Raw genomic sequence first — 26,693 nt, forward strand, 5'->3', positions numbered from 1 at the left:
GAGCATGGGAAGCTGAAAAGTCCTTGACCAGTGCAGCAACACCTGAAACATCTCTGTATTATCAACACTGTTTTCAGCACAAATCCAAAACACAGCCCCATACCAGTCACTATAAAGAAAATTAACTCAATCTCAGCTGAAACCAGGACAACACGTCAGGTCACATCTTCCCTCACTGATTCCTTCAAGTGCCATTGCTCAGTGAGAGAAAGAAAAATAAGCCGACGTTCATCTTTCCTCCCTAGACCTTGCCTTGAACCTTCTCATGCACCAGTCCTTGTTTCCAATACTCCAAAAAATGTGTTTCTTTTACCCTGACACCTCTATGTAAACTGATACCAATCCCAGCAAGCTGTTTCTCTTGCTTAAGGAGTTTAGTTTGCCAAACTGAAATTTGAGAAATTCAGACCAGAAAGAAATAGGAAGAGCAGTGGAAATTCCCCAGGGAACAGGATCGCAGAGAGGCGTGGGAGGTCCTCAAGCACAAGACTGGAGGACTTCCCACCAGATATAGCTTCATCCAACCAACAGCAATGACTTTTATTTAGGACCTTGGATAAAATCCCCCAGGAATCTGTATGATGCTGAGAACTGACATGTACTCTTTGTAAAACTCTTCTGTACTCTGTAGGTTGATTTTACCCAATAAAAACCTATCAAGACGTGAAGAAAATTAAATCTCGAAATCCAAGCCCTGAACCTGACCACAGAAAGTGTTTTAACCCTGTCAACCCTTCCCCAGCCTCTAGGAAGCTCACTGGGAACCTCTCCATTGCCACTGAATTTATGGGGAAGGTATTCAGTTACTGCAAGGACGGCACAGATGATAGGTAGATACAGACGTAGATGGATGGAGGGAGGGAGGGAGGAAGGGAGGAAGAGAGAGAGAGCACAAGCAGTTGTGATTTCATTTGTATTTGACTGCATAAACTAGACTCTGAGTAATACAAGATCAAAACACTTCACTAATCTATACAGCTCCACATGTGTAGAAGTATTATGAGAAAGACTGAAAACTTCTCACACCAGGGTCTTGTTTTGCTTTATAGAAAATAGAGGAAAATCTTAAATTCTTAAATCTGAGAAGAGCCATGGCTGGTCCTTTCCAGCCCGAAAGGAAAGCTGTCGTGTTTGGGCAGTGGAACGCACTCAAATACCCGGGCTGAAAACCTGCACCACCAAATGCTGGAGCAGGTGTAGGATTTTTAGCCTGAAGGAATGAAATAACCTGTGAATGAAATAAGGAAATAAATACGTTAAATATGCCTCTTTGGTAAAACATTGCAAAGAAAGTATAAAGTTCTCCCTTGCCTCCTGTATTTCAGTTGTCTTGTGCTTTTTCACCAGCAAATACTAACTGATGCAGCAATGATTAGCCAAAATGCTAAACTACAGGGTTACCCCCTCCTTTTGACAAGCGTGGTTCCCCCAAATCCCGTGTCAGGGTGCTCCTTGTGCAGACCAGTCCTGGAGAGCATGCCCTGAAATGCAGGCTGAATTGGGCACGGGTGGTAGGAAAACACTTACCTGGTGTATTGGGGTAGGCATGAGCCAAGGACCATGCTGCTCAGCTATGCTGATACACAGATTTTAAAGCCTCAAAGGAGCATGGAAGCCACCTTTCACCCCACAGGGACTCTGGTTGTGTGCATGGCTACCCTGGAGCTGAGAAGGGTTAATCCATGTAACATTGGGTGACCTCATTGCTCTCTACATCTTCCTGAGGAGGGGAAGTGGAGAGGAAGGTGCTGATCTCTTCTCCCTGGTATCCAGTGATAGGATGCATGGGAATTGTTCAAAGCTGTGCCAGGAGAAGTTTAGACTGGACATTAGGAAGCATTTCTTTACTGAGAGCATGGTCAAACACTGGAACAGGCTTCCTAGAGAGGTGGTCAATGCCCCAAGTGTTTAAGAGGCATTTGGACAATGCCCTTAATAACATGCTTTAACTTGGTCAGCCCTGAAGTGGTCAGGCAGTTGGACTAGATGATCGTTGTATGTCCCTTCCAACTGAAATAGTCTGTTCTATTGTATTCCATCAGCAGCACTCTCTGGGCAGGGAAAATGAGCTGGTGCTGCTGGTGCTGCTGCTAGAGGCTTTGGATTCACTTTTAACACATTGCTCAAGGCAAAAGAAAGCGTCTCAAGAGGTAAATGTGGCCATAAGCAGCTGCAGAAGGTACCTAGAGTGAGCTGGAGGAGCAGCTCTTTGCATGAAAGAAGCAAAGCAAGCTGCAGGCTGGGGTCTCTCGTTGCTGAGCTGCAAAGCCTGCCTGTTCTCAGGCCCCCAGGACACAACTCTTGAAGACACAGGTGGGAAGCATGCTCACCCTTGAACGGTTTGGATGAGAGTGGGTCAGTGTGTGAGCTCCTGTTCAGCACCAAGAGAGCCAGGCTGGTCTGCTGGGTGGGTAGGTGCCTCCTTCAACCACACGAGTCTCTTGGCATGAGCATCTCTGCAAGCTCCGGGGCTCTCCAAACCGTAGCAGGCACCTCACCAGGGGTGCACAGGCTGCTCTGAAGTGGTAGATGGACACTGCTCCTGCTGCTGGGGTGGGAAACATGGCTCTGAGTCAACAGAGCAAAGACACAATGCACGCAATGGGAAAATATTCAGCTTGGTGGTTTTGGCTCAAGCGGAGAGCATTTCTCTCATGCCAATAGCCTCTCAGAGCTGACTTTAGCAGGCACCTCCTGGCCATATCTTGACAGGAACTTCAGCTCTGGGTAAAAGCTCTCTAGAGGAATGAAGGGGGCATTCAGCCCCACCAGCAGTGAGTAAATGGGAACTTGGGTGCCTAATTCAGGTTTGAGGAACCTTACAACCCCCTTTTTATGCCTCTCTGCACGAGGCAAACCTGGATATATGCAGACCACACTGGATGCCCTGCAAAGCATGTCACAAAAAACCCCTTCTGCCTCTCTCCTCTAATGATATCCCTGGGAGGAGAGCTTTGGCTTCTGCTTGGGTCAGAGATGAGCAGAACAGGCAGAGTCCAGGCTTAGAGTCAAGGTCAGAAAATACTGCTTTTTTATAAGCCTGATATTCTCTCTTTATTGTCCCTGCTCCTTCCCACCCTTCATAGGATAGTTCAATATTACAGCTCCTGTTAATTATTCATCACAGCCTATATTTGCTTAGGTAGCAGTTCACATCATGAACTCCCCTAACCTGCCCGATCTAGCCTTCCTGCGTTGTAAATTAGCAAGAGCTGAGGCAGCTCTGATGAATGGTGGCCACGATGAACAGGCACTTCTTGCTTCCTTCTGTTAGCAGTTTCAGGATGACTTTGCAGCGTTTCGAAGCACGCATGATCTTTTCTTCTCGTTTTTGCCTCAATGGTGCCTCGCTGAGGCATCACCATGTCCCAGAGGAGTATGTAAGGGCTAGGCTTATGTTATGGGTGTCATATGAGTGAAATCAAACACAAGTTTGTGAGGCAATGATTAAAGAACAACCTCAGGTCTTGCAGGTTCCTTTCTTCTGTGCAGGATGATGGGTTGCATGGCGAGCTGGGGCACAGGAGAAATGGAGGAGCCACAGAAAGGAGGTGACTGGGGAGGACCTTTGGACCTTCCATGCAGCCCCCTCCTGGGTACTCCATGCAGGGGATGGCAGGGTCACGGGCAGGAGGGAGGCACCAGGGCTGATTAGCATGTGGACAAGGTTCAGTGTGGGTTTTGAGGGGCTGTGAGCTGAGCTCCAATTATCCTGGCACTTTATACTGGGGTGTTCAACCTGATTTAACTCCACAAGAGTCACATAACCTTTACTTGTTTGAACTTGGTTTCAAGAGAAGCACACCAGCAGAAAGCCAGCACAAACTGAATGAATCCAGCCCATGAAACAGCTGGGACTAATGCACTCGAGAGGGAAACATCTGCTTTACAGGAAGAAGGTCAAAACCGGGCTACTAGCCAGGAAAGGAATTTGGGATCATGGTAAAAATATCTTTGAAATGTCTGAACAGACCATAGTTAGAAGCAGAAGAGACAGCAGAGACAAGGCTGGATTGCATTCCTAGGGCAACACAGTGTACATTAAATGCTTGGTGCAAGCTGCTCTAGACAGCACTGGTTAGGTCGTGCTTGGAGGAGCCATTCAACATCCCAGGAATTTTGGTGTGATTGCACCATAGATGATGACAGGAGTCCTCCATCTTTTTCTGAGCTTCAGAGTGGAAGATAAAGGGGTGTCAGGACTGTGGGAGAGAGCATCATCTGGATTTAGACATGGTCAACAGCCTGTTGCTGCTTTAACCAGCACTGCCAGGGGTGGGGGAGATTAGCCTTCTGCAAGCTAACCTGAAGGTTGCCCGAATGCAGCGCCAGTCCACAGGCTGGATAGTACCCATGTGCGAATCTTCAGATGCTACTGCACAAAAAATATAGCGGTGTAGTGTCTCAGCCTGAGACGGGTTTCATGGTTGACTCTCCTTCAAATAAATTAATGCAAAAACCTGCCAAAACATGTCAGTGGAGCAACTTCACTGAATTGAGTAGAGGCTCTCCCTGGTTTACACCATAGCAGAATGGGGCAAGTATGGTCTCCGTCCTTCTGGTAAAGCTATAAGCCAAGGAAGGTCCTGCAGGTGGGGAGCTCCCACTCAGACAAGGAGCCAAACCATACTTGACAGGTGTCACTTGTGTGGCTTCAGGATGTATGTTCGTGCTTCACGGAGGATTTTTACCCTGTCTTTCCTGGTATAGCTCCTGCAAGGACCTGGTGGAGAGCAGGACCAGCTGGTACAAGCAAGGTCCCTGATGACCACCAGAGACTGGCATGGGCAATGGCAGCTCTGTTACTCCTTCGTCTGCCTGCAAAGCCTGACCTGTACGGCAACACTGAGAGCTGTGTGCTGCTGCTTCCTTTACCCTCTGTGGCCCATCTGCTGTGCAAAGCAAGATGGGGTAACTGGGGAGCAGGAGGAAGAGCCCAGGCACAGGACCGTGGGGAGAGGATGCTCCTTGGGCAGGCATGGTCCTTACCTTGCTCCTCTCAGGGAAAACCCCATGGGACAACTGTGCTGCAGCCTCCCACATGTAATTATCACTCCAGCCACATCTTCTGGGCTTCAGCTCCTCTGCTTCCTGACTCCATGTCAAACATGGAGAGATAAAGGCAGGGTGATGCTAGGCTGCCTGCCTCCTGGGCCGCTCAGCATCCTTTATCGTGTTTGTTCAGCTGTGGCTTTTTCCACTTTGGAGGCGTTTCCCTAAAAACAGCAGTGGGGGTGGGGAGGAATGGTTGCCTTCTGTCCCCTCCCTAAAAAGAGTTGCACCTATGTAAAGAGGCAGGGAAATAAATACAGGAGTTTTTCTACCCATTTACTGCGTAAATACGCTGCTATAAAAACCTTTGGACAACACAGCAGTTTGATTAAGTGGCCTAATTTCCAGTGTAAAGCATCTGACAACATACTGCATTAATGAGAGTACCTGGCAGATAAAACCCAGGGCTCAGACTGGGCATTGCTCTGCTCCCACAACGATTGGCAGGTTTCCTACACCTGCACACTCTCCTCTGTCTTTCATACCCTTTTACTGCTAGGTTTTTAGGGCTGGGACAACCTCTAACTGAGTTATATCAGGGTGAGGTCAAGGGATGCCCTAGTAATAGAGTAGTTGCTGAACAAGAGGAGTCACTGCTGCCCTTCTGGGACTTCCCAGGGACACCTGAGAGTGAGCTCAGCCCCGGGGTTAGGGTACCCTGTGTGGTACCCAGATGGGTTCCCTGGATACCCCAAAAGCATCGCTCTGTGCCTCCATGATGTTCTACTTCCAGCCCAAAGTGACTCGCTTGCTCATTTCTCCAGGCTGCCTTTTTCTTCCAGACTTCAGCCATAGTAGAGTCATGTTTGGGGTTTCCTGCTGAGATGAAGCCTTGTCTGTCAGTGGGACAGGGTCCTTCTCCCATCCCCTCACCCTGCTTGCAGGAGAAGGGGTTACCGTGTATTGCCATAGCTGAGAAAAATATATTTTGGAGAGGACTTTAAACCTAATGATTCAGGGTGGGAATCAGCGTCAGTGATACTCCTCCAGCAGGCAGAGTTCCTCAGCTTGTCTCATGCAACAGCGTTGTTGTCATCCCATGAGTTACTGGAAAAGGTGGGCATGGAGATATTAAAGGCAGCCCTGCCCTGCCAAGAAATCCCTCTAATAGCATGTTCCTATGGATATTTTCATTTTGACATAGAAAAACAGCTATTATACAGGTGAAGCATCATGCAGACAAATGGGGAGAGCTGTAGGTTTTGTTTCCTTATGTAGGTTGGGGGGTAGAGTCTGCTGGTGTTGTTACGGGCAGGTAGACTTCATGGTGGGTGTGAATATTATTTTAAAGTCTCTGTCCCTTACGTGTTAGTGCTTACATCACTGCGGGGAAAAGCACTCAAATAGCCATAACATGGATTAGCCATGTTTCCTCCTTCTGGGGGATATTGCAGCAGTCCAGATTTTCAAGTGCTCAGCTCTCAGCTGTGTCCTCTTCTGAAAATCTGTCCCCTTGCTCTGGGAGCTCTCCTGGCTCCAGACTCTGCAAACACTCCACATGTGTCCATGAATAGAGAAAAAAAGCAAGAAGCGACAACTGCAGAAACAACCGAGCCCCATATGGAACAAAAAGGGGCTTTAAGGAACCTAAATAAGAGTCATCCTCCCAAAAAAGCAACTATTTAGAGTTTTTGCTTCTATGTTCATTTCCTAACTGTCTCAGATCTTTTGCGGGCTTTTATGGCAGGGGGGTTTGATGCATTGCTCTCTGCCCTGACCAGACAGCCAGCTCTGGTCCTGCAGTCCGTGCCCCAGCAAAGCCCTTGTTGTCTCGAGAACTTTTCAGGGAAAGTTTCCTCCAACTGCTTGGCTGGGCACGCTGCCAGCAAAGCCAGCCCCTCTGGGCTCATCAGAAGAGACCTTGTACTACATTTTCCACTATACTTATCTCATCTTGGCTTGCGTCCATCTAGTGTTTGTGCAGTAATTACCTCACTAGGCAAAACAGTTCCACTGCCTAATTGTCTTCACTCTCAGGAAATTGTTCCTAATAGCCAGCTAAATTTAATCTTCCCTTCCTTGCTCGATCTACCACGGCAAACCTGCGCAGCCCTTCTCCCTCCGCTTATGGTTCTATACATGAAGCGATTATATGACGTTATCTGCTCTTATTTCTCTAGGTCAAACATGCAAAGTTACTTTCTAGGGCTCGTGTGAGTCATGGCCATCATCCTTAACTCATTTTTCTTAGGCTTGTTTGAACTTCTTTCTGTAATCTTGCAGACCGTGTCCAAAACTAAAGTGTGATCAGCTCCCAAGTGCATTGAACTCACGAATCAGGCTACCACAAAACAACTTTTCCTTAAAAAACAGGAATGTAAAAAGAAGAGAGGGTTTTTTAAAACTTCACCTAGATTTTGAGCCTTGAGAGTTTTCTTTAAACTTTTTTTCAGTGGCTTGCAATGATTGATATATCCTTCATTTTCTAAATGGAAGGTAAATGTTTGCAGATGATTGGGAAGCTGGATCTTTAAATAAAATGTCATGTATTTTACTGAATGAGTTGGCACTGCTGGAACAGAGCAAGCTTAAGGGCATAACAGTAGCAATGAGTCATAATACAAACCGAAAGGGTAGTCCTGGTCCCCTTCTGGTCTCCCACAAGCTTGAATTTGCAAACATTTTTAGTGGGGTATCTTGCCTTAAAAGAGTCAGTAGATGTCAGGGAGATTTCCAACTTCTCAACTTAAAGGCCTTCCTGAGAGCCCTGAAACCAGCAGCAGAGAAGATCCAAAATTACCAAGTCCATATTTTGGGCGGTGGAAGACCCATAGGTGCATCTGCTAGAGCTTGGTACTAGAGAGGAGGAAAGCTGATGGCTAGGTGAAACAAGGATCAGATGGGGTTCTCCTATGGTGTGTAGGAATTTAATAGGTAAGTGTGTGCTAGGGGAAATGATCTGAGACATCAGAATGCATTCATATTCGACAGCCATCGAATGAGGAGAGAATGGTGCATGGGGCTTGCCGCAAAACTGCCACATGAGAAAGAGCAGGAGCTCTGCTCCCAGCCCCTGTCCCCTGAGAAAGCAGATGACCTCCCCCTGCACCCCTCTGCCACTGAGGAGGACTGCAAAAATAGTGATTGGTTTTCACAATGTCTAATAGAAACTTCCCCTCAGTCAGCCCCCTCCAGCCTTTGCACCATAATCCTTGGCCATGACCAGGCCCTAGGTACACTGTGTTTGTACAGGGACCACACGTTCAGGTTGCTTTCCAGGTTTGCCCTTGATCTTTGCTTCTCAGCGTGTTGTGTCCTGCAACACAAGGCATCTTTAGGAAGCCTGGCTTGAGTTCAGTCTCCATCTTCTACTCAACAGAGCAGCAGCAGGGTCAGGATATGGGGTCAGCCAAGCATCTCAGTGGGCTTGGGGCTGGCTGAGAGGCCAGTTTCTGTTGCCTGTCCATCCTGTCTGCTCCAGTGTGCCCTCCCAAATGTGTCCTTTGCCACAGCTCCACGATGCAGAGCCCACATACCCTCCCATACACAGGCAGCCTCCTTCCTAAAACCTCCACGTAGCTGCCTCACCTTCACTACATTGATTTCTCCACCAGCTCCTTTCCAAGAGGTTTCTAATTACCATTTTCCAGCTCACAGACATATGCAGCTGGCCCAGTGGAGCCTCATGATGGGAGCGAGTGGGAGGAAAAAGGGTTGTGTTTGAGCTCAGATGATTGCACCGTCCCGGTAGAACCAGTTTCCTCAATGAGTCGCATCCTGCTGGGCTTTTAAAACGTCTCTGTTTGTGCATCCCTGTGTCTCTCATGTCTGTGCTATCCCCGAGCCCTGCTGGGAAGGGGGTTTGTCTTCTCTTTGAGAAAGCTTGTAGCTGATGGCAGAGCTGGGATCTCCCCGTGCACCTCCTCCTGCTTGAGCCATTGGAAGTCGCGTCTGCTTTAGCACTGCGAAAGGCTTCCTCGGAGGACTTAACCCTGACCCTTATCACCAAGGACTGCTTGCAGACACAGCTGGCGTGTGCTAACCACTAAGCCAGAAGCTAAGGAGAGTTTGCCCCCACCTTGCTTTACAGATTGCCTTTAGACCTCCAAGCATTTGGCTCAGGGATTTCACCCGTGTTTGTGCAGGACCTAGTACAACTTCAGTTTGTGCCGAGAACTCATGCCTTCCTGCAATAAAGATACTCCACATAAATAAAGAAGAGGATCAAGGCCATGAAGGGGGTGTTACAACCAATCTACATGCTTAAACATTGTAAGAGATGGCTGTAGATGAAAAGGTAAAGTGCCTGTGTTAACTCTTCCAACCCACAATGACTTTTCAGTCTCAACTGCTGATGGAAAGACCATTTGCCCTTGCGAGAGCAAACAACACACATGTCATATGGAAACCAGGGGAGGCAGGAAACACAGAGCCCCATGGTGCCGTTCTTGAACAAAGCCATTTTTCAAAGGCGGGACTGGGCTTTAAAACAGAGTCGTGGCTCATGAAAAGACTGACTCAGTGTGTGCTGGGATCTGCAGGGTCCCAGGGAGGAAGCCAGCTCTGGTAGGGGTTTTTTTTTTTGTATGGTAGGGACCTCTGGTTAGTTTTCTGTAGCAAAACTATTCACAACAACAGACACACACACACAAAAATCCCCATGACTTTTCCCTAATGGGAAGAAATTTAGTGATCAAAATTTTGGCCCTTTTAAAATCCCTTTGAAGTCAGAGGCCGAGGTTTTGTAGTTGTTTTTTCTAAAGCTCTCTGTAACTGCTGACATATGCTGCACATATGGTTTCAATGTGATTAGACTTCCGATCTGTTTTTTTTTCTTTTTGACTTGACAAAGTACCTACTCACCGGCCACATTTCATGAGGAAGGGACTTTTAATAAGATTCCCAGAAGGAAATGCACTTCTGCAGATTCATTAAACAAATAATAATATCTCCTTTTGAGTTCTTTTTCCTCCCTTTGAAATATGTGGGAATTTGCCCAAAGGAGGGAAGCTTTAGGTGGGACCATGCTTTATTTCCCCAAATGCCCTCAGGAAAAATTACTCAAGGGTAATTACACATCTTTGCAGATGCACTGGGAATACACAGATCACTTGGTCTAGTTAGACAGCATTGGATCTGAAAGCATGAAGCTGTGTTATTATTTGTAGCCTGGAAAATGTCTGGAGGCCCCAGTGGCAAATGAGATGCCCCTGGGCGAGATGCTGTTTGTGGCAGGGGGTGGGAATTCAGCCCCATCTCCCAAAGAAGACAGGTGGTCTGCTGCAGTCATGAAGATCACTGCAGACAGCACAGATCCTCTCTGGGGTTTCCTTTTAAATACCATTATTGGGGTTAAGGGTATGTCTTGAACATCTCCAAGGTACCAACAGCAGGTCAAGACCTTCAAATCTTGAAGATCACCGGAGATCTGCATGAATCAATAGCCAGAGACAAAGGTCCTCCTTGCTCTTGTGGCTCTTCTGAAGATCTCAGTGTCAGAGTAAAGTTTGTCCCCACGTATGTTAGCAAAGCAGTTGCCGTATGAGAGCAGATTAATGCTCAGCCTCGTTCTGTGTCCTGGATAACATGTAAGCCCTGATGCCTTCAGGCAAAGCAGGGGAGGTGTAGGGCTTTGCTCCACGGTGTAATGCCAGAACAGTCCGCCCAGAAGGCAGATCCTGCAGCACAGAGGCAGCTACTGGTGGTCAAAGCATATTGGCACCGATGGTGCTTGTGAATTTTCACCATTTCATTTTGTTTCTGCACACCTCTGATCTCTCTTTTTGCCCTATTAAATTCTTGTAGTTCTGTCATTTCTCAATCCCCTTACAAATACCTAACCCTACTTTGAACCCTAGTCTTCCTCATGTAGTAGTTATTCTTGAGTGATTCCTGTGGCAATGAATCCTCCAGGCTCATCAGACATGAGGTAAAATCAGAAGAGCTGGTGTGAAAATGTTGCCTGCCCTTTCCAATGCGTCTCCTATGCAGCCAAACACTCCTGAAGGAGCCCTTTTCAGGAGTCTTGTTTTATTGCATCTGCTCTATTTAAGCGCCTTTTTTTTTTCCAGTAGTGAACTTTGCATTTACCCACATGGATGAAAACGTTTGTGAACTTTCCTGACTCATTGCCTGTAGATTACAAAGTTCACAAGTTGCAAGATTAACCCCGGGCTGCGAAGTTTCTAGGCTGAAGTCAGCTGATAAAAGCAGAATGCAAAATCACTGCTGCGCTCACTTTGCCAAGATAAAAATTTACTATCAGTGAGTTCATAAACACTTGCAAAATACTTATGTAATAGAAGAATAAAGGTCATGTAAGTAAGTACCTGGATAGTCGTGAGAGAGGGAAGAAAAAGTAGGTGCAGAGATGTACAGAACATTTTGACTAGTTTATAAAGCTATATGATAAGAAAGCGCTGGTGTCACACCCTCGGCTCTTGGGCAAACAAGTTTTTATGAAGGAAATAACGTAATAAGTGAGCAAGATCTACTCTTGAGATTTCCAGTAAAAATATATCTTGTCCAATCATGCTACTTTGTGCAACACCAGCTGCTCTACCAGTCCAACAGGCATTTTTAAACTGGGACGCAAGCATGATCTCAACCTATCATTTTCTTCCCTATCTCTTGGAAATAATCACCTTTTCCCCTTCATTAGCATCACATCTACCCTACAGGTATGAGGTGGTCTAACTGGTACAAGTCTAATTAAATGCAAGACGCTTGTTATCAAAGTTTGCTGCTCTCACTTTAGCCCTAGAGAAGCTGCTGCACCCAACATCTTGCTTACTTTCTCCAGCTATATCAGCTGGGTAATAAGACACTCTTCTATTGCAAACCTGTTTTGGCTCAGTTGATCTGGTGTTTCATGCCCTTTGTTTGCCTTGAACTGTGTTCAGACAACCTGGGTTAGCTTCGGTCAATCTTCAGCCCTTGCTCTTGTGACCTCAAATGCCAAGATGCCAAGTGGGATTTAGATGAAAATTCCCCAAAGTGTCCTACTCTGGGTGAAAAGAGCAAAGAGAGAGGCTTTAAAACATGAACTGTGGGGCACTGGGGCTTACTGGGAGAAGGGACAAATGTCCAAGTATCCCCTGCCAGCGTCTAGGTTGGGTGACCTGGCTTGGGGCACACATGCTCTCACTGAAGACTCCCATTCAATTTGTTCATGAAACTAATGAATTCAAAGTTTTATTTGAAAAGCACCATCCTGATGAAGAGTTTGCATGACTCTTGGTGACATCTGAGCACATTAAAGGTTAGTTCATGTTAGTCACACTGAGCAACACCTCCCTCCTCACTTGAGAAGAGGTAAAGAAGCGGGGTTTATTTGATAATAAAAGGAGCTATCTCCAAACTAAAAGCAAAAGTCAGTTTTATCAGCTGCTTGGCATGCACAGCAGCTGTTTCCCTTTGCTGAGAAGGACCCATTACTTTCTACTGACTACAAGCTAATAAATTGCCAGGCCAATGACACACGTCTGAGTATCAAACGATCATATTGCAAAGGTTAAGGTGACAAGATAGCAGTTGTAAATACAGCATTTTGCTCAAGACTGCAGAGCTCCAAGTGGCCTGAGCATGCTGTGTGTTTTCTGCTAGACAGCTCTGCTGATTAAGTGGTGGGACAAGGACTTTTTCCTTTGCAAAGTTCACGCTGGGAAGTCCTGTTTGTTTAACCATCAGCTGTTGTTTCAGGAGAGTTCACCAAAAGCATATCACCAGAGTTCAAACTGTGTTCCTCTCCTTTGGAAACTGAAGGGAAAATCCAGACCAAGCTTCAATTTAAAGATGAGTATGTCATTTGCAATTAGTGATGCCACACACCGAGAGCTCTTTAACCACCAGCAATAAACTTGTGAACCTACAGAGTATCTTTTGGTGTAAAATGCTTCTGTTTCTTGTAGGAAAATGAGGCACATCAGAGGGAACATTTTGCAAAATAATCGCATCCTGTTTTGAAGATCCTTAAGGCAAGATGCACCTAAAATGGGACCTAAATGAAACATCAGAGAATGTCCACACAAGTCCTGATCCTGCCCACATCTAGAGACTCAGCAGCCTGAGGAGCCCAAAAGGGATTTGCCCTCAGGTCTGTACAATGCAGATGTGCAGTACAGGACCCAAACTCCCTTCAAGGCCACAAAGATCTGTCATCTCATGCCCTTTCCGTAGCCAGGCAGCACCTGCGCAGGCTTGCTGCCGCGCCGTATAGGGCTGATGCTGGGTGACACCAATCTCCCTCCCTTCCTGGTGTCTTCGGGACATGCCTAGCTCCCACCAACTGTCTGCATGAAGCGGAGAAATTCGGCTTGAGGGTCCCAACTCTCATAAGATCATAGGATAATTTGGGCTGGAAGGGACCTCAGGAGGTACCAGTCCAACCTGCTGCTCCAAGCGATGGATACAAGCCTGTGGATATCCCCTATAAATGCCCTTTGAAGTGTTCATGGCTGGCACTAGCTTCACCCCAGCTGGCAGACTGAGATAGTCTGGTCTGACTGACCCCTGGCTGTGTCCAAAATGTGTGCCCTTAATACATTATGTGTGCCCTTAATACAAAATATGTGCCCGAGGGCATTCATGCCCTCGGGTCTTAAATCTTCTCAGCTTCTAGTTAAAGATCCTGCCCTCCCCGAGGGGTCAGTGGGAATGTCCCCGGGGACAGACCTGTGTTTTCCCTTTACTTAAGCATCAATCATACAGCAGGCAGGCTGCCCATGGCGCCGTGAAATGGGGAGATTCCAATCTGATTTATTACCTGGGACCTGCTCATTAAAGACCCATAATTTCCAGAAGTCCTTGTGCAAGCGAAGAACAGCTTCCATAGGCTCTCAGGGGAAAAATCATTATTTCCACAGCCCATGCAGCATCTCCCCTAAAATTTGCTCACAGCACCTTGCAGCCCAGCAGCCAAGGTTACAGCGGATACCTTATTTCAGCCTTGCCAGCTAATTATATGCTGCAAATGCAGCTAACACCCATGGTCTAACATTGCTTTAATGAAATCTCCCCAGTGGGGACTCGGAGGGGAAAAAAAAGAAATAAAAAGGGACAGGTATACACTATCTGTCCTGAGGAAGTTGTTAATTTTACACTGAAGACAGCAAAGCCCTGAGATGTCAGAGTGCTCTTCGCTGACTGCCAACAGAGACTTTATTCATGGCGTTAAAATTGTGGCCTTCTTGTAGTGTTCAAGGTCCCTTGGTCTTCCTACGTAGAAATGCCCTTGAGGGGAGCGTTTGCTTTCCCATGCTTTTGGCAGGTCAGAGGCTGAGACCTCGAAAATTGCTGAGACACACGTCATCAAGCCCAGTGAGGTCAAAGGATTCATTGTGTGAGAAAGCTCTGGTTAGAGGATTTGCAAAATCAAACCCTAACTGGCTGTGAATTGTGCTGGCCCGGGGTAGCCACGTCCCTGGGATGTGAGAGAGCCACTTGTTGCAAGTGCAGTGGGAAGAACTTGGAGCTGTATTAGGTTTTAGCCCTGATGGCTGCTGGGCATGGTCAGATGAAATTTATGTTAAAGGGTCCAGAACTTAACTTGACCTGCCCTTTTCTCTCCAAAAAAAGCTAACCTGCATCCTGTGCTGCCTGCGAGAAGGAACTGACGGTGGTGCCCCTTTTCTCCTCATGACCATCTTCATTCATGCCCATCTAGATTGGTCCCCATCCTCTGGCAGTTCTCATCCTTTCAGTGAGCAAGATCGGACACTTCCCTGGATCTTTGGTGTGAAACACCAGAGAAATGAAAGCAAACGCGACCCTGGTTTCCTACATGTTGATCTCAGAGGAATTTGTTAGGCAATGGTATATCCTGCACTTACTTCTGAACTGAGCTCAGTAAATGGTAATTGGCCTAAGCAGATTTTCAGAGAAAATATCAACTTTTAATTTACAAAATAAAAAGTTCATATGTTCCTACAGTTAATCACTTCTCTGTTATTTCTGTCTCTACCTTCAGGTCAGTGCACCCCTTCCTATTAGATCAGCAGACCTTTCTTTTGCAATCAAATGTCCTTCTCAAATACAATTTCCAAGGATATGTCCTTAAGGAAAAAAAAGAGCCAAGAGCATATGGAGATGCTGGATGGGCAATATAACACCTTTGGCTCCTTTGCTTCATAGCTAAGTGCCTGCTCGCCGGGGTTAACCAGAGTGGATTTCAACTTGAGTCTCACAGCTTTGGTTTCCCAGCAAAATACCGTTGCTGTTCCAGCATCAGTTTCCAAGGGACCTTCCCTAACTGCTATACCTCTGTTCAAGTCATTAGCTGGAAACTTGGACTCAAGCCTACAAATGTGTGACCCTCCCTGTCATTGATTGCTAGCCTCTGAGTGAGTGATTTAATAATCCTGTACTAAAAACACGGAAAGAAGAACGTGACTGTGAGAACATTGTGGGAATGGCGGGAGCTCAGGAAGTACCGTATTCCTGCAGAGAGGAGCCTGCACTCATGGAGAAAACTGAGCACAACAAAGCATGGCCCAGCTCCAGAGAGGTGCTGAAAAAGCAAGAGAAAACCCTCTTTTTCATGCTAAAACCCCTCCCTGTTTTATCAGTGTTGGTTAAAACAAATTTTCTTCTTTAGGAACAGGGGTCTTATAATTGCACAGCATCTTCATGCCTTTGAACAGAGAGATCCTTTGACATATGCCTGCTGGCAGCAAGCGCTTTACTTCCATATGAATGGCTCTTATTTCCCTTCCTGTTCCTCAGCCTCACTTGTACCCTCACATCATGCACAATATTTAACCCAGCTGACCTTGACCTCCTTTTGATACATCTATTTCCCATATTTAGAAAACATTTTCTATTTATTCTGAGGCGCGAGAGTTCCTTGACTTGGATTGCTTTTATATCCAGCCTGGGGAAGGGGAAAGGGGGGATGCAGGGAAGAGTTCCTCCAGATCAGCAATGTTGGCACAACTGTCCCTGCATGGCATGTGGTAAAACGCTACGGTCAGGGAAATGTCGGGCTGATTCAACCTGAATGGCTGCAGGATGGGATAAGTCCCAATTTGCTTGGCTCAGCATAATCTTTTGGACCAGTGCCCTGGAAATTTATTATTGCATTATCCTTCCAGATCAAGCCCAGATATCAACAGGAACCCATCTTCCTGTTTACTGTGTGGTTAAACAAGGCCAGGGATCAATATGCAAGTATCTAAGGCATTTCAAAGCATTTAAGGAATTTCATGAATGCCAACTGTACTGGTGAAAGGCTTCCTTGCCTGTGATACAGTGTAGTTGTCCAAGGACACTGCTATAGGAACATATATATTCTCATGGCAGCCAGGAGTCTGGGCTCTCCAAGCTCCATTTGCTGATTCCTAGTGTCATCCTGAGCAAGCCACGTACCAGCTGCTTTTTGGTTTCACTTCCCCAGCTACAAAGAAGGGTTCACTCGTGTTCATCTTCAGTTATAATGCAGCAAAACCATGACTGGGAGATTTTAATTCCTAACACCATGAAACCAAAGGGCTGCTCCATCCAACAGTCTCGGTCCATTTGGAAGATGGGGTTTGTTTTGTTTAGTTTGTAAATTTTTTTCACTGTGTTCAGATTTCTGATTTCAATACCCATCCTAAGGATCACAAGGTGGCTTGTTCTGGCAGTTAGTTCATAAGCATCTCTGATCTCAGGTCTTGGGAGGAAAGGCAGATTCAGAGAAAAGAGTTCTTTATCAGGTGGATCTCATTTAAAATCACTTACGTATAACAAGAGCTTTTCCTAACCGGGGGAGTAAACTTGATCTTCCTCCTGCTCTGAGTGTAAAATTATTTTCTCTGGAAATTTGCAATTTGTTGACAAAGGGGAGCAAATCGCTCAAGTTTGACATCAGCTCCTTGTAAGGCAGAAAGTGATGTGATTTAGACAAAGTGATGTTTGCGAATATGTTCTGCACATATATCATTAGGTTTTTTTGGAAATGCGTTTAAAGAATTAGGGCCACAGTCTGCCTTGGTGATTTTGGTGCATAGCTGGATTAGTTTCACGGAGATAGTAGAATTAATTCTGATCAAGGTTGCTGGAAGGGAGTAGTGTTTGGCTCTTAATCTGTTAAATTGTTTTCTTTGCCACAGTAAGTGCTCCAGAAGTCCATTTCTCTGGGTGGCACAGGGGGATCCACTTTACAAACCACCTTCTCATGCTATCACCTTACAGCTGTGCTACTTTTCCCCATGTTGGTATCGTGCCATTGGGAAATCTAGCTGCTGGCCTTCAGGGATCTCACCCGAGGAGTGAGTTATTGGAGCTTGATTTACAAAAAAAGGGATGCCTCTTTTTTTTTGGAGGGGTGAGGTTCCTGCTGTCTTTCGTCAGCAGTTCTGGGATGTTGTCAAACCAGACCTCTCCTCTTTCCTCCTCTTTTCCTCTCTTGTCTCCATTATCTCTGAGGGTGCCTTAGTCTTCTTCATCTGTAATGTGGTGCTGGTACAAGCATCCTTCCAAGTCTGCGGTTCTCCCTGGGCATGTGGTTTTAACATAGCAATATCTTCCGCCTTGGTTTCTCGTACACGTGGAGACAAAGGGGAGCCTGAGATTGTAGTGTTGTCCCAGTGGTCCTAGCAAAAGACTAGATAGGATTTTCTTCATGTGCTGCCTGGCAGAAAGGCTTTGCCCACACTCTTGTTCTCTTGGCATGAGCAGAAAGCCTTGTTCAGAGGAAAACCAAACTGTCCAAAGGAGAGTTTCCAGGCTGTGCTGCTGCCATCTGATGCAGCATTGACTGAATGTGCATTGAACATGGCTCTAGCTGGGCTGAAGCAAGGATGTCTTGGAGAGGGATCTGAGAGCGCATCCTGGGGTAAAACATGAAAAAGAGGCTGTCTAGCCTAAAGAAGCAGGGCTGGTGAGGAGATGGGAGAAAAGTACATTCAAAGCTGCTGTAGAGAGGAAGAAATATAATTTTCTTCTTGTCTGTGATGGCAAGAAGGTCGGGTTATATGCTAGTTTGGACAACTTTACATCTGAATCTGGTTGCAAAGGGAAAACATGGTGTGGCATCACACGACAGCTGTTGGAGTTATTGCAATTTAGATGCTTCTTGGTTTGAAATTGCTGAGAATCATCAATTAAGAGGCTCTTTTGAGGTTTCTAGCAGTCTTCTTCAGGGTGGGTCTGTGAGCATACAAAATGTGTCAACCAGCATCATACCAACATGCCTATTTCTCTGCTTTAACATCCTGAGTGTGTGAGGGAGAATAATACAGGGTCTATTCCAAGAAAGGAGACATGCTTCTGTATTTTAATGCCCTTTCTTACTAGAGGTTGGTCTCCTGCCCTAGCTGCAATTTATATGGGGGGGGAATCTTGAGCCCCTTGGACTCCCCCCTGTTTGACCTGCTCCATTCCGTTCTCCTGGCGATCTCCAACCATTCATCTGTCATCAACCCTTCCCACTTCTCCCACCATTTTCCCTGCTCCTCTTCTTCCTGCAGTAAACCCAATGCTTTTCTCCTCTAGTCTCTCCTCAAAGCCAACAATGTTCCCCCCTTTCCGACACCAATCTCCCTCCTCCCAACTGTTGTTCCCGCTTGCTACGTCTTTTGGCGTTCACAGGCGGAAGGGGAGATGAGGGTTAACTTCCCTGTGAACCTCTCCTTTCCTGCAATTTTTTAATTTAATCAATGAGGCCAGAGAGGCTCTCTGGTTATTCCAGCTTGGATCTGTCCCTCAGTATAACCCTTCCACTGGGGCAATTCTGTAGCTCTAATTTGCCAATGAGGTTTTTCTTCTGGGAAAAAAGTGGACAGATCTGTAGCTCACAGATACGGGTCGTTAGCAAGTTGGCCAGCAAATGGGAGCAATTCCTGGGCTGGAAATGGCTTTTCCATCAGTTAGAACATCACTTGGGCTTTGCAGAAGTGTCTGTGAGAGGCTTCAGCCACAAGTGCTAAAGAGCCATTGTGTTCAGGAACTTTTTGGTTGAACATAGAGCAGGAAGCAATTGGCTTGAATTTTGTACAAGTGGGCAATTTCTCCATTTCCTGTTTTATCCCGTAAGGAAATCTTTGTCTTGTATATGAGAAGGAGGGAGGAAGAAGAGGGTAAATTGCACCTGTGAAGTTACCCTTGTTGAGCAAGACTGCTTTGTCCCAGTGGGAGCACCTTTCATTTAGTCTTTTTTCTTCATGTTCTTTGTGTTTCACCGATATTAAATCTTTTCACCTAAAAATATCCATTGATATTGGCATCATGGGAGAAGGGTATCCTTCAACAGCTGGTGATCCCTTGAGGCCCCCAGCAACATGCCCTAGGAGATCCTTACTTGATCTGAATTATGTTGGGTTTCAAGCACTTGGCAAAGGCTTTTTTGTGGAAAGGACACAATTTGGTTGACTCCAGACCTCTTAACAGGTATGAATAACACCGCTGCAAGGGCTGGGCTGCTCCTGCCATTGCAGAGAGAAGGGAAAAGACAAAGAGCTGGAGTGGGCAGTTGTGAGGGAAACCTGTACTTAGGGGTCAGAGGACAGGAGACAAAGGCAATGAATAATGCTCTTGTCTCCTTATCTCCCAGAGGTCCACAGAGGAGTTGCAGCCTCCTGGTCTTCTCTCAGCAGCAAAGGTTGTTGAGAAAGTTGTCGGTGATGATGGAAATGCTTGGCTGGTGGTGGCATGCCTGACTTTCCAGGATCCTGGCAGATATGCAGGCAGCAGGACCAAAGCTTTTCAGGTGCACTGGGCACGCTGCTGCCCAAGGACCTGCACCTACCACTCTACATTAAACCCACTGAGATCTCTAGAGCACAGTGTACTGCATTCAGCCCAGCTACCATCAAGTAGCTTGAAGGACATCACATGTGGCTGGAGAGGAACCAGCCAGGTGGCAGCAGGTCTGAGTCTGTCCTCGCTTTCTTGGGCTTTGATGCCAAAGTGACTGAAAAACTAGTTGGGTGCCTGGAATGGCAGATCTGAATGTGTCCCTTTCTCCTTCAGCATCATGGGCTGACCTCATCAGCAGCTCATGCCATCCTTCCTGCTGACCATTTTTTGCATAAACACACGCAAATCAATCAACGGGAATCTAATTTAAGGCTTGTCCTGAGTCCCACCCATAACGTTTAACAGCCATCATTAGTTTTCATAGGTATTGATTGCTCCAAATCCCCAAATTCCCTGGTTTTATCCTGAAAACCATATTGCACTGGAATCCAGACCTGCACTCTGGGGTTCATTCTCAGACCTTACGAGAACATGAACATGCACATGTGGAAGCAAATATAAATGGCCCCCAAAGGCTTTCAGTGGGACTTGTGCCTCTCAAAGGAGAGGGGAAAGCAGTGTTGTGATTTCCTCCCACTCTGGATAGCCTACATTTCCAGCACGCTGCAGCCTGCTGTGTCCTTGCTGCAATCAAATCACTCTGATGGTCGCTTTTCTGTTCCTGGGTCCTCTGTGGCCTCTGGGATCCACAGTAGGGATGAACTGGTTTCCAAGTGAAAAATTAAACATGTTGCATGAACTTGCAGTAAACAACTCCCTGTGCTGGGAAAGCCATCAGGTTGTACTGACGCTGGAAGTATTCTTTTGCAAATGGGGAAAGTGGAGCATTTGAGGAGCTCTTTTCTGCTTTCTCTCTTTCTTTTTAAATTAGGGCTGCGAACTGGCACTCAACTCCTGCCGTGAAAAAATAACACACAAAAAAGAAGTACCAGAATCAGTTGTTGAGAGCTGCTGCCACTGCTCATGACCACATGCTGCAATATGTACATCAGTCCCCTGAACAAACCCTAGGGGCCAAAAAAATTAAAAATATTTTTTTAAAGTAATTAAAAAAATAAATAAATATGTTGTAACATTCTTGGAAAGCACTGTATCTGTAGGGTCAGGGTCTGTCTCCAGTGAAGAGGGGAAGGGGAAAGATATCATAGGTTGATAGGGAGCAAAAGGTTGTGCACCGGAGCAGAAAAAGACAGCCCAAGCTTCTGCCAAAGGAGGCAGCAGTTCCCATCAAGTCACAAATCTGTCATGCTGCTTTGTCTCACCATGAAGGGCTTCCTGGTGGGGTGTCTTCTTGTGAAGACTTTCTCCTCATAGCTAAGAGGTTTTGGCTTTGCTCTCCATTTTGCTGTGACCTCCCCACAGATCATGCAGAAGTGGACCTACAGAGGGGCTGAGGAGTCCCTAGTCCACATTGTAACCCCCCCGCCCTCATTTCCTTGGCTGAACTGTGTCTCCAAAGGCACTTATTGTGGAGCCAAAACTGGCCTCAGCAGCTCTCACCCTACCCCTAGTTGCTATTCCCTTCCCTGGGCTGCCCCATCCCCCTCCCACAGCTTTTAAAAATTCTTTTTTTGGCAAGGTCATTTTTAACTTGGATCAATTCACAGGTTCAGCATAGGACCCCCAGCCTGCTGCATGGGAATGACTCAAAGTGGTAGCATGCAGCCAGCCCGGGGAAAGTACATTGAGGTGGGGAAGAGGTGGAGAGAGAATAGTTATATCTGCTTTGCCAACAAAAATACACAGCTGGTGTTTTACCACCGGCTGAGGGAATATGGTTGCTGCTGAGAGAAGTCCTTCTCCTCTCTTGGGAGAGGCTGGTGAGGAGCAAGGGAGATGGGAAATATGGGAGAGGGAAGGGAAGCAACCCCTTTTCAACAGTAATAAATTTCAGTGTTGGCTTACTGAACGAGGTCAACCACAGCCCAAAAGTCTTTGCAAAGCTGGCTTTGGGAACAGATGAAGTCCTGAGTTAGTCATGGCCAGTGGTAACATTCTCAAGCACTTTGCAGCCTGTCCTGAAACAACACCCCAAAGGTGGCTTTAGCCACTTTGTATTCCCCCACACTGGCTGCAGACCAAAGGGAGCCGTAAGAGCCTGTGCTGGGAGATTCCTTTGATTTTGTTAGGGATGCAACATTTATCTCCTTCAGCTTTTTAATTTTATGCTTCTCTTGCTGATATTGAGAGGGATCCAGAATGGAGGTGTCTTTGACATTTTGCATGTGTTTACTTAAATTTGGTTTTCCCATTTCATTTGATTAATTCTGTTTGTGTTTGTTTTATTCAGTTGGTGATGGAGTGTAGGATCATGCATGTCTGAAAGACTCTGTAATTGCATTGCCTGTCTTCTGATAGTGCAATTAATCAGGCATATTAATCATCACTGCTTTCCAATTACTGCCTCCCATGTAGATATATAGCCCTGAAAATTCAAGCATAAACCTAAATCTTTACAGACTTATTCCTATTAATAACAGTTATAGACATGGTGACTTCCTCTATAGCCTCTGGGCAAGGAGTGGCCTTTTGTGATGAGTTATTTATGCCGACTTGATTTGATTTGAAGACCTTGGTCATTTACATGGTTTAATTGATGGAAGTTATTTCCCTGAAGCTTGAAGTCTTATATTTGATTTATTTCCTGAGAATAAAAATCTGTTTGTAGGTGTTCTGGCTAGACAGTGTTTTGTGATATTTCTGTTATTGCTTTACTTCCTAGTAGTCTACAAAAAGGCTGTTAAAAGTCTTTAAGTTGCTTATTAAGAGGAGTCTTGAGTAATATACAGCTTGACTAATATATGACCTACATGGATGGCAATGCATGGGTGGATTATAAACCTGTCAAATGGCACTTTGGCTTTTAGTTATGTTCTTTGGCAGGAAATAAATGCCATTCCTCTATGAGCTCTATTATCTTAAGCATACCCATGCCTCATCTGAAAGGAATTGTTAAGATTTATTGCCCAGCATTTGGCTATTGTGATACCTGAAGGAGTCTCCTGTTTCTGCGGCTGTGTTAGGTGGGAGAAGAGGTTCCTGAGATGAGCAATGTCTATGGAGTAAGGAATTCACTGGGAATTCAGCATTGTGAAGCTGAAACTTTGCGAAATACTGTTTAATGAGAGAGATTTTGGTGTCTTTGACACCCTGAGGTCCTCCACGGTGTTGTCCCAAAGCATGAGAGCTCATAACATTGCTACAACAGACCCAGAATCCACTCTTGCTATGGTGCTGGGTCTTTTACAGTCCTGAAACACACGGCTGGGGACCATCTGTGTGAGCCTTTGTATGAAAGCAGTTTTCTGTCTCTGGCGTAACTATTATAAGGTTGAGACTGGACTTATTGGATGCTGGACTTGACTGCTGAAGGACCATAGTGTGTTTTTATGAGTGGGTGGTTTGGAACCAGAGAGTTTTCAACCCAGGGAATTTCCAAAGCACTGAGAAACTGACTGCAGGTAGATGCAAGTGGAAATGATTGTAAATAGCTCATTGCACTAATTATGCAAATGATTGTATTTACACTGATAGGAACTCTAGGACACCACTCAGCTTAGTCTGGATGCACACAGGTGTAACTAGAAAGTGAAGCCTAGTCCATCACCTGCCTTGGTTCAGGACCTTTACAGACCTCCAGTAACCCATGGCTGATCACAGATCATGTAGTAAAAGCCTGCCCTCAAGGACAGAAACTTGGTTCAAAGCTTTTACAGAGGAGCATGGGCATGGAAAGCCCTATATTACAGCTGTCACTGTGGTACAGAAGATTTCTCCCTCCTTGCTATCCATTTTATTACCAACAGTTCTCATTTCCCTAATTTAATTAGCTAGCGAAAGACCATTTACATTCATTAAATAAATCAGCATTCTGGTTCATTGTGAAGCTAATGATCCAGTCTCTAATTCACGCGGTTACAAGGAACTTGATAAACAAAAGTAGCTGCTGCCAGCAAGCACCTGCCCTGGTGAAACCCGGCTTTGCCAGCTCCATCCATTCAACGCTGGCCACACGGAGAGCCCAGTGCCCCCTACCCTGTCCCTTTCATACCTGGATGCTGCAGGGTTCAATGGAAGATGTGTGTGGTCCTCGTTCTCTCCCTCTTCCAAGGGCACAGCGAGTCCTGGCTCGGTGTAGTACATGCCTGCTTATCCACAGAGGGTAGGTGTTGTACAGGGGGCTGCCTGGAAAAGCTTACTATTTAGCTCAAAATTAAGTATTTGTTTTTTGCAGCTTTGAAGGCCGTTGATTTGATCTTGGATAGTGTGAAGGTGGGAGGTCTCAGACAGTTTCCAGGAATTGAGAAATATCCACAGTTCAGAGTCAACGACACAAAGTGGCTGAAATTAATAGGAAGTGAACAACTAAATAACTTCATGGTGCAGGATCCAGGGGTAAGAAAAAGTGTGCAGCTGTCCCTGCTGTGTGGTGTAGAGCATGTGGTGTGCTTTGGCTCTTCATGAAGAGGAGGGTGAGGGGACTGTGATCCCAGTGTTGAACTTGGGTTGAATGTGGTGTTGAACTTAGAGGTCATGCCGGATGGGGACTCTCTTAAGGAGATGGGTCCCATTTTCTCACCACCATGGTAATACAAGTGGTTCCTCATGAGAAACTATGAGGATCTGACCAGAGTCTAATCTCTTTTACACCAGTAACGCTGGTGTCACTAGAGTCACTCCAAGTTCAGACCAGAATAATCCGATGGATTCTGTTTCCATCCCCTCAAAGGTAGGCATCCAGAGATGGATGAGCCTAAATGAATCACTTCCTGCTCATTTTTTTTCAGGTACTGGAGAGTCATGCTTTGGAGGCTGAAATCCCAGCTTCATCCATCTGAGATGAACTCCCTCCGGGAGTACCAAGATGTCAGGATGGAATTTGGCTTTCCTGTCACTGCTGGGATGGTCTGCTGACAGCTCTGTAGACCTTGACCGCATTGACCCCCTGCAGCCCTGTTATTCATTTCTTTAAATTCCAGAGAGGGGAGGCATCACTTTGAAGGCCAGTCCAGGGCTTTCAAACTCAGCCACATTTCTTAACAGCTTCTTCTGATGGGCTTGTGTCAAACACTTTTGAGATAATCTAGCCAGCTGGGCCCAAGTTTATCCTACCTGTCATGGATTTCTAACTGAGGTATCTGAGCTCATATAAACTTTCCTGACTGATATAAACTGCGTCAGCCTTCAAAGAGGGATTGAATCGAGTTAATATTCAGGACTATAACCTTAGGCCTTTACTGTAGTTTGGTCACTCTCTCTCTAAAGGCAAATAATTTCTTAATGAATCCCAAATGATGAACTACACAACAGAAAGCTGACAAAAACATAAGTTTAACTGCAGCATTGTTCCAAACCATGAAAATCTATTATCTTTTTCATATTTCTAAACCAATACCCCTGCTGTTTCCTGAAAGTCTTTCCTTTTTTGGCCCATCATTAAAAACAAAGCCTATCTACATTTGTGCACAGAATAATTGGAAAGGAGAATTAGACTGAAAGGTAATGTAATAGCTTTCTAAGCACTCACAGGAAATGAAGATCTGTGGAAATGTAAAATACTGGAACAGAAAATACCTTTGTCTTTGGAAGCCACTAGTCGAACTGTCCAGGCTGCATTTCTAGTGGGTAGAAAGAGAAAGGCACTTGTGCAGGTTGATTCAAACCACCCTAATGTATGTGTCCAAAGTGGACTGGCTGAATTGTCCCCTGAAAATCTCTTTCCCTTTCCTATAGAGAGAATACTTAGACTAAATGCTGATCTTTTTAAAATCTGTAGACGTAGGTGATATGAATCTTACCCTGGCATCTATTCAAATAACCAACAGAGATTGCAGAAAACAAGGAGAAATCTCCAGGTGCATTAGCGAAGCAGCTGCCTCTGAGTCCTACGGGTGCAGAAAGACAAAACCTTCCTGGGAACCTTTCTGCTGTCTACTTCAGGACCTTAGTTTGTATGCTCAGGTCATGAGCACAGTCACCTAAGGTACAGCCGGTGGAGTCAAAGAGAAACCTCTTCAGAGTGCAATTCAGAGCAGGAACATGAGCTGGCTTGACAATAGGTGCACTGAATAGGGCTGTCATAATAGGCATTAATCTTCGCTTGTTAGGATGGGAGCAGTGTCTTCCTTCACATCCACCCACCACCATGAATGTCAGGGCTGCTGCTGAAGCCAGCCAGGAATTCTGAACAGGCAACAGCATCCCCTGAGCAAAGGTGTAATCACCTTTCAGTAATAAAGCCCAGCGTTAGTACTTTTTTATAGCTTTGGCTTTAAAATCAATTTGGATTGAAAAGAGAAGGCAAAGGAAAATTACGGTGCCAAAACAGACTAAAAACAATGAAGGCATTTTTGAGTTACAAGATGTTAAAGCATGAACCCTGAAATGAAATTTGTATGTTTTTGCCCAGTATGCCTTTGTTTTCTCTCCCCATGATATTGCATCACAGCGAAGCATACTCCTTGGGATTTAATGGGAACAATGTGTTTCTTTTTTTGAGGTGGTAGGGAGAGACATTAGATTATTCTATTGTGAAGGACCTCCCAGTAAGTGTGTGGATACTGCTGTTGCTTAGCATGCTGAACTTGACTTGGAAGCAAAATGGTTTGTTTGAAATAGGGGTGGTGTTGCAGCTGAAGGAAAGTCTCAGAAACAAATTACAGCTGTTGATAAGGTGTGGTAAAGGCTGGAGGAGGCTTCTCTTCTCCTAACACAGGCACAAATCCCACACTGGCACCCTTAGCTATGCCTAAATATGCAAGATAGCTTGGGGCACCCACGAGACAACCAGCTTGTCTGAGTGGGCTTCTGGTAAAGAGGAAGGGCGTTACGTATTTTCCCTCCCTCTGTATTCGTGTGTATTAATTAGGGAGGTGTTAACTGCAAAACACACTCTCATGGTAAGATGATAAGAAAGCACAGACACGGTTCTTTCGATAGACGCGCAGTGGTTTCTCTCTTGCCAT

Source organism: Ciconia boyciana, chromosome 1 (assembly GCF_034638445.1).
Source record: "Ciconia boyciana chromosome 1, ASM3463844v1, whole genome shotgun sequence".
Classification (NCBI taxonomy): domain Eukaryota; kingdom Metazoa; phylum Chordata; class Aves; order Ciconiiformes; family Ciconiidae; genus Ciconia; species Ciconia boyciana.